The sequence below is a fragment of the Pristiophorus japonicus genome, chromosome 7 (assembly GCF_044704955.1).
Source record: "Pristiophorus japonicus isolate sPriJap1 chromosome 7, sPriJap1.hap1, whole genome shotgun sequence".
NCBI classification, from domain to species: Eukaryota; Metazoa; Chordata; class Chondrichthyes; family Pristiophoridae; genus Pristiophorus; species Pristiophorus japonicus.
This window is the reverse complement of record NC_091983.1, coordinates 247,006,648-247,019,225: the sequence shown is the minus strand read 5'-3', so window position 1 is coordinate 247,019,225 and position 12,578 is coordinate 247,006,648. Positions and strand designations below refer to the sequence as shown.

The 12,578-nt window shown below is 45.4% G+C and overlaps 1 protein-coding gene across 11 annotated transcripts in view; it reads left to right on the top strand.

Moving 5' to 3' along the window:
* The window catches only part of tjap1 (tight junction associated protein 1 (peripheral)), a 258,207-nt gene that overhangs the window by 180,281 nt on the left and 65,348 nt on the right, over positions 1 to 12,578 (top strand). The window lies entirely within an intron of this gene.

Below are 12,578 nucleotides of genomic sequence, written 5' to 3'. Positions count from 1 at the left end.
CGTTCCAGACTTCGTAGCATTAAATTGTAATATCAATGGTAGCAACTGGCGAGCCTATAAGTTCCCAGATGCATGCAGAGCGGAGATGCTGCAAGACTTTTTTTTATTGAGGGCATCGGGCACGCTGGGGTTTTCAGGAAACTGATTGAGACCAAAGACTTGACCCTGGAAACGGCGGCTTTGATGGCCCAGACATTTATCTCGGGAGGAAGAGACCAGAATGATGTTTGACAAAAATCTTGGTTTAAATGCAGCAAATGGACAGGGAGTCAACATTGTTAATGCGGTACACAGTTCTCCAGGCAGACGGGCAATCGGACATGTCCGAGCATGTAGTCGAACACAAAGGGGGAATTCAACAGAGACAATGGCTAGCTGAACAGCGATTCATGCCATCGCAAGGGACAATGCGGTCAGTAACGGGGCCACCAGCACCTGTCAATAGTGCTTTTAAGGACAGTTACAGAGACAGTCAGACGATCGACTGGTAATGGACCTTTTGTTTCCAACAACGGCTCATGTTGGAGCTGTGGAGGCAAACACACAGCCAGAGCTTGTAGGTATCAGCGGTCACTTGGCGCGTATGTGCAGGAAGCCTGCAGCCAGGTTGATGTACAAGGAGGGCGGGCCCAATGTAAGCCCTATGTGGCCAAATGGACACTGGGGGAAATTGCTGGAAGCTGACGTTCAGTGAGTTCATGTGGAGCACATATACAGTTCATACACCAGGACGCCACCGATAATGATGAAAGTGCTCCTCAATGGCATCCCAGTATCAATGGGCCAGCCAGTCCCTGATGAGTATCAAACAGTTCGACAAGTTGTGGGCGTCCAAGGCCAGAAAGCCAAAATTATTGTCGATTGACGCACAGCTACGGACATCTACAAAGGAGATCATTCTGGTGCTAGGCAGCGCCGCGATAGACGTGACCCACAAAGATTCGGAGAACCGGTTGCCACTCTGGATTGTCCCAGGGGACGGTCCCGCACTGCTGGGGAGGAGTTGGCTTGCTGTCATGAACTGGAAATGGAGACTGGACAGCCACGTACGGGACAAGCCCTGAGGAATTTAAACCATTTCACAGGCGCAAGGATGAACTCTCGATTCAGGCCGATTGCCTACTATGGGGAAACCAAGTAGTAATGCCCCAGATGGGCAAAGAGGCATTCATCCGAGAGCTCCACAATGAGCACCCGGGCATTGTCATGATGAAGGCAATTGTCAGGTCTCACGTTTGGTGGCCAGGGATAGATGCAGACCTGGAACTTTCTGTTTGCAGGTGCAACACGTGTGCCCAGCTGGGCAATGCACCCAGGGAAGCCCCCCCTTAGCCCCTGGCCCGCCAAGCCATGGTCACGCATCCATGTAGACTACGCAGGTCCTTTCGTGGGAAAAATGTGTTTGGTTATAGTAGACGCCTACTCCAAGTGGAGTTGATAAATAATTGTAGACTTGGTTGACATTGCAGGCTAGGCATTTGCAGGATGTGTGTGTCTGTTGAAATGGGAAGCCACAAAGATTATCTGGGAGATTCTGGGTGATTCAAGTGATCTTGGAGGATTCTTTCCTGATGGGCTTCAGTGTTAGATTGGAAACTGAGGATCCTCTGTTTACCCAGTCTCTTTCTAATACCGCAGTTTGTTTTCAAGTGCAAGGCCTGGGAAGTTGTCTACAGAAAGCACAACACCCATTTCACTGAAAAATAATTCAAACCGCTGAATAGGAGTTGTAGTATGCACACTCTAGACGCAAATGATGACTAGATATGGCCCTTACGGCTAAAGGGATCAAGGGGTATGGAGAGAAAGCAGGAAAGGGGTACTGAGGTTGAATGATCAGCCATGATCTTATTGAATGGTGGTGCTGGCTCGAAGGGCCGAATAGCCTACTCCACCTAATTTCTATGTTTCTATGGATTGAGTGTGACATTCTCAATTCAAGCACATCCTCTACCACGGTAGAAAGTCTATGGGCAATGTTCGCCGCCCATGGTCTACCGGATGTCTTGGTCAGTGACAATGGCCCGTGATTTACAAGCATTGAATTCCAGGACTTCATGGCAGGAAATGGTATCAACCATGTCAGAACAGTACTGTTCAAGCCGGCCTCAAACGGCCAGGCGAAACGAGCAGTGCAGATAATCAAACCGGGGATGCTCAGATTCCAAGGGGGTTCCCTGCAAAGCCGCTTATCACGCCTCCTGTTGGCTAGTAGATCTCGACCGCACACGCTCACAGGGGTTCCACCCGCAGAGCTGCTAATGAAAAGGACGCTCAAAACCAGGTTATTCCCTTCTACACCCCACCATGAAAGAAATTGTTGAGAGCAGGCGGCGGTCACAATGTGACTACCATGACGGAAATGCGAGGGCGTGATGTATTGATGTCGATGACCCTGTCTTTGTCCTCAACTACGCTGCAAGGTCCAAATGGCTTGCAGGCACTGTGATTGGCAAAGAGGAGAATAGGATTCTAGTAGTTAAACTTACCAATGGACAAATCTGCCGCAAACACGTGGATAAAACAAAAAGGAGGTTCAGCAACCCCATAGAAGAAGCAGAGGAAGAACACGATGTAGATTTCACTCCACCACAGGTGACCGAACACCAGAACCAAGTGGAGGAGAACACAGTCACTGTGAATAGTCCGGACAGGCCTGAGGCACTGCAAACAGCAGACACTCAGGTCAGCGCCCAACAACCAGAGCCCCAACTCAGACGCTCTACAAGGGAGCGTAAACCACCAGAGAGACTGAACCTGTGATCCCAATAAGACTTTAGGGGGGAACTGATGTCATGTAATCCATGTATAAACTGACCTAAGTTGTACACCATGAGAACACTGACCACTAAATGGTGAACTTGTGGGAGACACTCCTAACCTGGACTCTCCGGTATAATAGGGGAAGCTCCACCCATCTTCTCCACTTCAGTGCTGGCAACTAAAGATTATGGGCATGGGCCTCGTGTGCATTTGTACTGTATAGTAAGGACATATTAGGGGGTAATATGTTAGCCAATCCTCTCCATGCTAACAGAACACAGAGTCGGGATAAATGGATCATTTTCTAGTTGGCAAACAGTGATTAGTGGGGTGCCGCAGGGATCGGTGCTGGGTCCTCAACTATTTGCAATCTATGTTAATGACTTGGATAAAGGGACTGAGTGTAATGTAGCCAAGTTTGCTGATACAAAGATGGGTGGGAAATCAAATTGTGAGGACACAAAAAATCTGCAAATGGATATAGACAGGCTAAGTGGGCAAAAGTTTGGCAGATGGAGTATAATGTGGGAAAATGTGAGGTTATCCACTTTGGCAGAAATAATAGAAAAGCAATTTATAATTTAAATGGAGAAAAATTGCAAAGTGCTGCAGTACAGAGAGTCCTGGGGGTTCTGTGCATGAAACACAAGGTTAGTATGCAGGTACAGCAAGTGATCTGGATGGAAAATGGAATGTTGGCCTTTATTTCAAGGGGAATAGAGTATAAAAGCAGGGAAGTCCTGCTACAACTGTACAGGGTATTGGTGAGGCCACACTTGGAGTACTGTGTCCAGTTTTGGTCTCCGTATTTAAGGAATAATATACTTGCATTGGAGGCTGTTCAGAGAAGGTTCACTAGGTTGACTCCAGAGATGAGGGGATTGACTTCTGAAGATAGGTTGTCAGTTGGGCTTATACACATTGGAGTTCAGAAGAATGAGAGGTGATCTTATTGAAACATATAAGATGATGAGAGGGCTCGATAAGGTGGATGCAGAGGAGATATTTCCACTCTGGGGAAACTAAAACTAGGGGACATAGTCTCAGAATAAGGGGCCGGCCATTTAAAACTGAGATGAGAAGAAATTTCTTCTGAGGGTTGTAAATCTGTGGAATTCTCTGCCCCGGAGAGCTGTGGAGACTGGATCATTGAATGTATTTAAGGCGGGGAGGGACAGATTTTTGAGCGATAAGGGAGTAAAGGGCTATGGGGAGGGAAGTGGAGCTGAGTCCATGATCAGATCAGCCATGACCTTATTGAATAGCGGAGCGGGCTCGAGGAGCCAAATGGCTTACTCCTGCTCCTATTTATTATATGTTATGTTTTGAACTCCAATGAGTATAAGCTCAACCTTTCTAAAGAGAACACCTTCATCTCGGGAATCAACCTCGTGAATCTTCCCTGAACTGCTTCCAATACAAGTATATCACTGCTTAAATAAAGAGACCAAACTACGCAGTACTCCAGATATGGTCTCACCAACGCCCTGTAAAGCTGCAGCAAAAGTTCCCTACTTTTATACCCCAATCCCCTTGCAATAAAGACTAACATTCCATTTGCCTTCCTAATTATTTGCTGTACCTGCGTGCTAACTTTTGCGTTCATGTACAAGGACCCCCCAATCCCTCTGTACCGCAGCATTTTGTAGTCTCCATTTAAAAAAAATAATTCGAGTTTTTATTCTTCCTACCAAAGTGGATAACCTCACATTTTCCCAGACTATACTCCATCTGCCAAATTATTGCCCACTCACTTGACCTATCTATGTTCCTTTGCAGATTCTTTGTGCCCTCTTTACAACTTGATTTCCCACCTATCTTTGGATCATCAGCAAATGTGGCTACAAACACTCGGTCCCTTCATCCCAGTTATTAATATAGATTGTAAATAGTTAAGGCCCCAGCACTGATCCCTGCGGCACCCTGCTAGTTACAGTTTGCCAACCGGAAAATGACCCATTTATCTGTTTTCTGTTAGTTAGCTAATTCTCTATCCATGCTACGATATTACCCCCAACCCATGAGCTCTTATCTTGAGCAGTATCCTTTTATGTGGCATCTTATCGAATGCCTTCTGGAAATCCAAGTACACCACATCTGCTGGTTACCCCTTATCCACTCTGCTCGTTACATTCTCAAAGGACTCCAGCAAATTTGTCAAACATGATTTCGCTTTCATAAGACCATGCTGACTCTGCTTGATTGTATTATGATTTTCTAAATGTCCTATTACTACTACCTTAATAATGGATGTCCGTTGGATGGACCACATTGTTCGCATGCCTGACACAAGACTCCCAAAGCAAGCACTTTACTCTGAACTCCTACGTGGCAACTGAGCCCCAGTTGGGCAGAGGAAATGTTTCAAGGACACCCTCAAAGTCTCCTTGATAAAATGCAACATCCCCACCAACATCTGGGAGTCCCTGGCCAAACAACGCTCTAAGTGGAGGAAGAGCATCCGGGAGGGCGCTGAGCTCCTCGAGTCTCGTCGCCGAGAGCATGCAGAAAGCCAGCGGAAGGAGCGTGCGGCAAACCAGTCCCACCCACCCTTTCCTGCAACGACTGTCTGTCACAGGTGGGACAGAGACTGTAATTCCCATATTGGACTGTTCAGTCACCTAAGAACTCATTTTTAGAGTGGAAGCAAGTCTTAGTCGATTTCGAGGGACTGCCTATGATTATGATGAATAATGCACTCCAGCATTTTCCCAATGACAGATGTTAGGTTAACTGATCTATAGTTTCAGATCCAGGGGACGTTTCCACCTTTAGTCCCATTAGTTTGCCTAGTCCTTTTTCTCTTGTGATAGTGATTGTTTTTAGTTCCCTCCTCCCTTATAGCCCCTTGATTATCTATTATTATTGGGATGCTTTTCCCAATACAAAATATTAGTTCAAAGTCTCTGCCATTTCCCTGTTTCCCATTTATCAATCCCCCAGTCTCATCCTCTAAGGGACCAATGTTTACTTTAGTTGCTCTCTTCCTTTTTATATACTTGTACAGGCTCTTACTCTCTGTTTTTATATTTCTTGCTAGTTTACTCTCAATCTATCTTCTCCCTTTATTTTTTTTTAGTCGTCATTTGCTGGTTTCTAAAAATTTCCCAATCCTCTGGCCGACCACTAATCTTCGCAACATTGTGTGCCTTTGTTTTCAATTTGATACCATCCTCAACTTCCTTAGCTAGCTATGGATGGTTCATCCTTCTCGTAGAGTCTTTCCTTCTCACTGGAATATATCTTTGCTAAAAGTTATATATCTCATTAAATGTCTGCCACTGCTGATCTACCGTCTTAATCTATTTTTCCAGTCCACTTTAGCCAATTCTGTTCTTCATACATTTGTAATTGCCTTTATTTAGTTCAGGACACAAATTTGAGACCCAAGTTTCTCACCCCAAACTGAATTTGGAATTCTAACATGCTTATGATCACTTTCCCAAGAGGATCCTTTACCATGAGACCGTTAATTAATCCAGTCCCATTACACATTACCAGATCTAAAATAGTCTGCTCCCTGGTTGGTGCCACAACGTATTGTTCTAAGAAACCATCACGAATACACCATGACCTCTTCCTCAAGGCTACCTTTCCAATTTGATTAGTCCTTTCAATATGAAGATTAAAATCACCCAGGAGTATTGTAGTACCTTTCTTACAAGCCTCCATTTTTTTCTTGATTCATACTCTGTCCGACAGTGTCGCTACTGTTAGGGGCCTATAGACTACTCCCACCGGTGACTTATTTAAAAACACAAGAAATAGGAGCAGGAGTGTAGGTCATAAGGCCCCTCAAGCCTGCTCCGCCATTCAGTAAGATTCTACATCTTGATTTTCTGAGCCAATATAATTTCTCACTACTGCACTGATCTCATCCTTTATTAACAGAGCTCCTTTTCCTTTCTGCCTATCCTTCCAAAATGTCAAATATCCCTGAATATTCAGTTCCCAGCCTTAATCACCTGTGCAATAGCTATCAGATTATACCCATTTATTTCTATTTGTGCCGTCAACTCATCTATCTTGTTACAAATGCTGCGTGCATTCAGATGAAGAGCTTTTGATTTTTGTCGTTTTACCATTTTTTCCTACTCTGACCCTACTCTTATGCTGATATGTTCTGTCCCTTCCTGTCACACTCTGGTTATTGCTACCCTGCACTATTGCCTTGTCTTTTCTCTTTGACTTTTTAAATTTCCCCTCCCTCACCCCCACTATTTAGTTTAAAGCCCTATCTATAGCCCTAGTTATTTGATTTGCCAGGACACTGGTCCCCACATGGTTCAAGTGAAACCCGTCCCAAGGGAACAACTCCCTCTTTCCCCAATATTGTTGCCAGTGCCTCATGAATCGAAAACCATTGCTCCCACACCAGTCTTTGAGGCATGCATTCATCTCTGATCTTATTTACCTTATGCCAATTTGCTTGTGGCTCAGGTAGTAATCCAGAGATTATGACCTTTGTGGTTCTGCTTTTTAATTTAATCCCTAGCTGCTCATACTCCCTCAGCAGACCTCTTCATCCCACGTATGTCATTGGTACCTACGTGGAACATGACAACTGGATCTTCCCCTCCCACTTCCAAGTTCTTCAGCCCAGAGGAGATATCCTGAACCCTGGTATCGGGCATGTAACACAGCCTTCGGGTCTCGCTCTTGTCTGCAGAAAACAATATCTATCCCCCTAACTATACTGTCCCCTACCACTACAACATTGTTTTTACTCCCCCAACTTGAATGGCCCCCTGTACCAGATGGGCAAGGCCTGATACACCTATGATGCTACCTTCTGGATCCCCATACCTGCCTTATTCGTCGTCACATCCTCCTGTCCCTGACCACAGACCAAATTTGAAGTATTTAACCTAAGGGGTGTGGCTGCCTCCTGGAATACAGCGTCCAGGTAACTCTCCCCCTCCTTGATGTATTGCAGTGTCTGAAGCTCAGTTTCCAGCTCATCAACTCTGAGCTGAAGTTCCTCAAGCCACCAACACTTACTGCAGATGTGGTCGCCGTGTATCACAATGGTGTCCGCCAGCTCACACATGCTGCAGCTGCAACACATTGCCCGTCCTGACATCTCTCTTGTATTTTATTTAACTAATTAGGTTTGCAAGTTGTGAAATATCAATTATCTATGTATAGTTTTTAATCTGTAATCAGGGCTCTTAATTAAAACTAATGCCCAAGTTTAGAGAAAAAGAGAGAGAAATACTCACCAACCAATCGCTTAACCCTCCTTAGCCCAAGAATTCTGAGATCAGTTGTAGAGTTCAGAGTACTACTCTGCTGGGATCAGCAGAAGTCTTATTTCATAATCAAATTACTTGCTCTGTTTTTCCACTATGGTGGCTGCTGCCGGTGTCTGCTTGTATACTGACACTCATTCAGATCCACATCCTTAATCGTGTTCCCTGTCTATTCCAGCTCCCTTATCAGAACTTCAGGCCCACAAAAAGCTGCTAACTGGATAAGGGGAGCTGTTTTAACCATGTGAATGCTAGGGGCTGTTTCATGGGTGTTGGTCTCCTGGAATCTAAACTAGATGAAGACTGATGTACAACTGATACCAGTGCGAGAGCTCAGGCTCTGGATTGCTGGATCCACCAATGCGTGCCACTGAGCACATTAGAATCAATTGACTTGACTTTTTAACTTTTTATTTCTGCTCCCTGTCTTCAAAGTAAGCTCTGACAAGGAATAAGAAATCATAGGGAGCTTGATCTCTTTTATATCATAGGATTTTTTTTTTCTTCCTCTCTCCCCTGTTTCTCCCCCCCCCGCCCCCCGAAAGCATCGCTCTTGAGTGCAGTTTCATAGCAGTTGGCAACATCTGCCCCCGGGCGCAGTGGGTGTGCACAAGTTCTGATTTGTGGTCAGTGTTGATGCAGGCAGCACATGGCTAATACTGATCCAGAAGTGCCGGTATGGCTCTGCTCGAAGGTGACTGCAGCCCTGATCTCGAGGCACAAGTTCACGTTTAGGAGCAAGAAGGGAAATCACTCCCAAGATTAGTGAAATGTTACCAGGGAAGAGCTTTGAAGTGGGTGTATAAAGAAAGAAAAGCAAGAAAGACTTGGATTTATATAGCGCTAGACATCTCAAAGCGCTTTATAGCCAATGAAGTACTTTTGGAGTGCAGTCACTGTTGTAATGTGGGAAATGCGACAGCCAGTTTGCACACAGCAAACTCTCTCAAACAGCAACGTGATAATGACCAGAATAATCTGTTTTATTTGTTATATTGATTGAGGGATATTGGTCAGACACTGGGGATAACTTTTTGAAATAGTGCCATGGGATCTTTTAAGTCCACTTGAGAGAGCAGACGGTTTAATGTCTCATCTGAAAGAAGGCACCTCCGACAGTGCAGTACTCCCTCAGCACTGCACTGGAGTGTCGGCCTAGATTTATCTGTGCTCAAGTCCCTGGAATGGGACTTGAACCCACAACCTCCTGACTGAGGTGAGAGTGCTACCCACTGAGCCATAGCTGACACCTGACACAGCTGTCTCAAAGCACTTTATGGCCAGTGAATTACTTTTGGAGTGTAGTCACTTGTAATGTTTTAAGTTGGGTAATTGGGGATATGGTGAGTAGTTGGTGGGGTTGCACTGTGAAAAAGGGACAAGCTCATTGGGCCGAATGGCCTTTTGCTGTTTCTAAAAATCAATCAATAAATCTTCTGTGCTTGTGAACATTGTCCTGGTTTGAAACCATGAACTTTGGTCCGGGTGGAATCCTGGGTGTAGGCAAGACCAGAATGTTCATTTTGGTGCTATGCCACTTCACCAGTGTTCAGATCCATTTGCAGCTCCTCGGATAACAAAGCAGTCTGTGCCTGCATGCAACAAGACCTGGAAGACATTCATGCTTGGGCTGATAAGTGACTCATAACATTCATAGAATCATAGAAATTTACAGCACAGAAGAAGGCTATTCAGCCCATTGTGTCTGTGCTGACCGACAGAGTTATCCATCCTAATCCCACTCTCCAGCTCTTCACGCCACACAAGTGCCAGGGAATGCCCATCTTCAGCAAGTGATAATTTAACCAGCACCCCATAACATTCAATGGCATTACCATCACCGAATACCCTACCATCAACATCCTGTGGGACACCGTTGACCAGAAACTTAACTGGACCAGCCACGTCAATACTGTGGCTACAAGAGCAGGTCAGAGGCTGGGTATTCAGTGGTGAGTGTCTCATGTCCTGACTTCCCAAAGCTTCTCCATCTACAAGGTAAAAGCAGGAGAGTGATGGAATACTCTCCACTTGCCTGGATAAGTTGAGCTCCAACAACACTCAAGAAGCTCAACACCATCCAGGACAAAGCAGCCCATCCACCACCTCCAACATTCACTCCCTCCACCACCTATGCAACGTGTATGTAGTGTGTACCATCTACTAGACACACTGCAGCAACTCACCAAGGGTGCTTCTACTGCACCTCTCAAACCCACCACCTTCAAGTTCCCCTCAAGTCAAAAATCCTTCTCTCAAGTCATGCACCATCCTGACTTGGAAATTTATTGCAGTTCCTTCACTGTCTCTGGGTCAAAATCCTAGAACTCTCTCCCTAGAACCATGGAATGGTTACAGCACAAATGGAGGCCATTTGACCAGTTAATCCCGTGCCAGGTATTTGCATGAGAACTTCAGCTAGTCTCACTCCCCCACCTTTTCCCTGTAGCCCTGCAAATCTTTTCCTCAGGTACTTATCTAATTCCCTTTTGAAAGCCACGATTGAATCTGCCTCCACCACCCTGTCAGGCAGTGCATTTCTGATCCTAACCACTCGCTGTGTAAACAGGTTTTTCCTCATGTCCCCTTTGATTCTCTTGCCAGTCACCTTAAATCTCTGTCCTCTGGTTCTCCACCCTTCAGCTAATGGGAACAGTTACACTATTTACTTTGTCAAGACTCCTCCTCATGATTATAAGCACCTCAAATCTCCTCTCAACCTTCTCTTCTCTAAGGCCCAGCTTCTTAAAAAAAAGTTAGCAGAAAGAAACAGGAAACTATAGACCGGTTAGCCTAACATTTGTCGTTGGGAAAATGCTGCAGTCCATTATTAAGGAAGCGGGAGTGGGACATTTGGAAAAGCATGATTCAATCAAGCAGAGTCAGCATGGTTTTATGAAAGGGAAATTATGCTTGACAAATTTGCTGGAGTTCTTTGAGGATGTAACGATCAGGGAGGATAAGGGGGAACCAGTGGATGTGTATTTGGGTTTCCAGAAGGCATTCGATAAGGTGCCATATAAAAGGTTACTGCACAAGATAAAAGTTCACTGGGTTGGGGGTAATATATTAGCATAGATAGAGGATGGCTAACTGTAACTAGTGAGGTGTCGCAGGGATCGATGCTGGGGCCTCAACTATTTACAATCTATATTAATGACTTGGATGAAGGGACTGAATGTAATGTAGCCAAGTTTGCTGATGATACAAAGATGGGTGGGAAAGCAAATTGTGAGGAGGACACAAAATCTGCAAAGGGATATAGACAGGCTAAGTGAGTGGGCAAAAATTTGGCAGATGGAGTAAAATGTGAGGTTATCCACTTTGGCAGGAAAAATAGAAAAGCTAATTATAATTTAAATGGAGAAAAATTGCAAAGTGCTGCAGTACAGAGGGACAAGAGGTCCTTGTGTATGAAACACAAAAAGTTAGTATGCAGGTACAGCAAGTAATCAGGAAGGTAAATGGAATGTTGGCCTTTATTGCAAGGGGGATAGAGTATAAAAGCAGAGAAGTCCTGCTACAACTGTACAGGGTATTGGTGAGGCCACACCTGGAGTACTGCGTACAGTTTTGGACTCCGTATTTAAGGAAGGATATACTTGCATTGGAGGCTGTTCAGAGAAGGTTCACTCGGTTGATTCCGGAGATGAGGGGGTTGACTTATGACAATAGGTTGAGTAGGTTTGGGTCTATACACATTGGAGTTCAGAAGAATGAGGTGTGATCTTATTGAAACATAAAGGATAATGAGGGGGCCCGACAAGGTGGATGCAGAGAGGATATTTCCATTCATGGGGGAAATTAAAACTAGGGGACATAGTCTCAGAATAAGGGGTCGCCTAATTTAAAACTGAGATGAGGAGGAATTTCTTCTCTGAGGGTTGTAAATCTGTGGAATTCTCTGTCCCAGAGACCTGTGGAGGCTGGGTCATTGAATATATTTAAGGCGGAGATAGACAGATTTTTGAGCGATAAGAGAATAAAGGGTTAGGGGGAGCGGGCAGGGAAGTGGAGCTGAGTCCATGATCAGTTCAGCCATGATCTTATTAAATGGCGGAGCAGGCTCGAGGGGCCAAATGGCCCACTCCTGCTCCTATTTCTTATTTTCTTCTTATCCATGTAACTGAAGCCCTCATCCCAGAAACCAATCATGTAAATCTTTTCTGCACACTCTTGGGTCTTCGCACCCTTTGTAAAGTGCGGTGCCCAGAATTGGACACAAGTCTAGTTGAAGCTGAATCGGTGTTTTATAAAGGTTCATCATTACCTCCTTGCTTTTGTCCTAACCGAACAGTACTGCGGGAGTACATTCACCATACAGAATGCAGCGGCCCTTCTCGAGGGCAATTGGAGATGGGCAACAAATGCTGGCTTGCCAGTTGACACCACATCCTGTCAATGAATTGGGGGGGAAAACAAAGCTTCACTGTTTATCTGGTCCGGGGGCTTGCCTGTCAGGTTCGGGGAACTGAGGGGTCCTCGCCTGTCGGGGGGATGGGGGGCCCTCGCCTGTCGGGTTTGGGGAATGAGGGGGCCCTCGCCTGTCGGGTTTGGGGAACG